Genomic DNA, 2,468 nt, shown 5'->3' with positions numbered 1-2,468 from the left:
TGCAGATGGTGGGGACAGGGGACTCCAGCACCTCCATGGAGTTTGGACTTAATCATGAGGACAGTGAGAGCCACTGATGAATTCTTATCAGGGGAGGAACTGAGAGAGGATTGTGTTTCTCAAAAGATAAGTTTCTTTGCAAACCAAGTGTCCACTAGTTGGGGCTGGAGAAAGAAATGGGAGTAGATTAATCCCACACCAGAAGAACTAAATATATCAACAAGGCTAGGTCAAAAACATTACCTAAAGGGGGAGATAAAAAAGCAAGTAGAAAAAAGTGATACAGTTTGATACCATTTATATAAATTCCTTAAAAATATAAAGTGAAAATATGTACCAGGTTATGAAAACACATATTTGGGCACAGCCTGGCGTTCTGGCTGAGGCAGGTCTCGCTACCTGGGTTCATATTCTGGCACCACCACACGCTAATAGTGAGAGCTTGGGCAAGTTATTCTTTATGATTCTCTGCCTCAGTTTCTTCATCTGTAAAAGGGGATGATCACAGCAGCCTCCTTCCTCATAGGGTTGCTGGAAGGCTCAAATGAATTCTTGTAAAGCACAGAAACAGGGTGTAGTAATGGTTCGACATCATTATTTTTATTTAGGGTGTTGTTTTTGTAGTCGGGGAGGGGAATAGAGTTGGGGCAGTGAACACAGGTGACTTCAACTTTAGAGTGTGTTGTTTCTTTTAACTTTTAATGATTAATTATTTTGATTGAGGTACAATCTACCTGTGGTAAACTACACAGATCTTTCTATATATGGCTCCATGAATTTTTATATGTGTAGACACCACCCAGTCCACTCTGCCCTAAGTTTCATTTATGCCCCTTCCCAGGCAAACTCCTCCTATAGATTCCATCACTATAGATTAATTTTTCCTGTTCTTGAATTTTGCATGGCATAGAATCATCAGTATGTACTCTTTTGTGTATCGTTACTCTCACTCAACATGTTTTGATTTGTTTTCCATTGAGATAAAACATGCCATAAAATTCATCTCTTTTTACATGTACAATCCAGTACTTTTTAGTATATTTACAGAGAACACGATAGTTAAAACATGCCATAAAATTCATCTCTTTTTACATGTACAATCCAGTACTTTTTAGTATATTTACAGAGAACATGATAGTTTGGGGGGTTTTTTTAAATAATTTTTTTAGCAGCTGGCTGGTATGGAGATCCAAACCCTTGACCTCAGCATTATAACACGATAGTTTGGGGTTTTTTCTAATAATTTTTTTAGCAGCTGGCTGGTATGGAGATCCAAACCCTTGACCTCAGCATTATAACACCGCATTCTAACCAACTGAGCTAACCCACCAGCCCCTGAGAACAAGATGGTTTTGAGACTCAGCCATAATGTTGTATGTATCAGCCGTATTCCATGGCGTGGATGAATTATTTATTCACTAGTTATTCACTTCTTGATGGACATTTGGGTTGTTTCTAGTTTGGAGCTATTTGAATAAAGGATGTTTCCTGCTCGTGCCTTTTTGTGGGCAAAAAGGGTTTCATTAACTGTTGAGTCTATACCTGGGAAGATTGCTTAGTCATGACGCAGGTGTCTGTTTAACCCAGTGGTTCTCATGGAGGGCAGGGGGCAAAGTGCATTTTGCCTCTCTCCTAGGGAGACATTAACAACGTCTTGTAGACATTTTTGATNCCACCAGCCCCTGAGAACAAGATGGTTTTGAGACTCAGCCATAATGTTGTATGTATCAGCCATATTCCATGGCGTGGATGAATTATTTATTCACTAGTTATTCACTTCTTGATGGACATTTGGGTTGTTTCTAGATTGGAGCTATTTGAATAAAGGACGTTTCCTGCTCATGCCTTTTTGTGGGCAAAAAGGGTTTCATTAACTGTTGAGTCTATACCCGGGAAGATTGCTTAGTCATGACGCAGGTGTCTGTTTAACCCAGTGGTTCTCATGGAGGGCAGGGGGCAAAGTGCATTTTGCCTCTCTCCTAGGGAGACATTAACAACGTCTTGTAGACATTTTTGATTGTCATGACTGGAGGAGAGGGATGGATGCTGGCACCTAGAGGCCAGGGATACTGCTCAGCATCCTACAATCCACAAGACACTCCCCAACACTGAGAAAGACGCAGCCCAAATGTCACAGGTGCTAAGTTTGAGAAACCCTGGTTAATCTTATGAGAAACTGCCCAATCACTTTTCAAAGTGATTTTCCCAGTTTACTTGCCCATAGTAGTGTATGAGCATTCTGGTTGATTCACAGTCTCTCCAGGCCTTGGTACAGTCTTTTTCATTTTAGCCATTCAAGTGGGTGTGTTTTAAATCATTTATATCTTAAAATATTCTGAAGTAAATCAAGCCAATATGAAAAATGTTAACATCTCAGACTGTGAGTTTACTTTAGGAGGCTCTGATCTTTCATAATTTATATATCTTTATATATATACATATACATATATGTGTGTGTGTGTGTGTGT

The sequence above is a fragment of the Galeopterus variegatus genome, unplaced genomic scaffold (genome assembly GCF_000696425.1).
Source record: "Galeopterus variegatus unplaced genomic scaffold, G_variegatus-3.0.2 Scaffold218, whole genome shotgun sequence".
NCBI classification, from domain to species: Eukaryota; Metazoa; Chordata; class Mammalia; order Dermoptera; family Cynocephalidae; genus Galeopterus; species Galeopterus variegatus.
Note: the sequence above shows the minus strand (reverse complement) of the source record.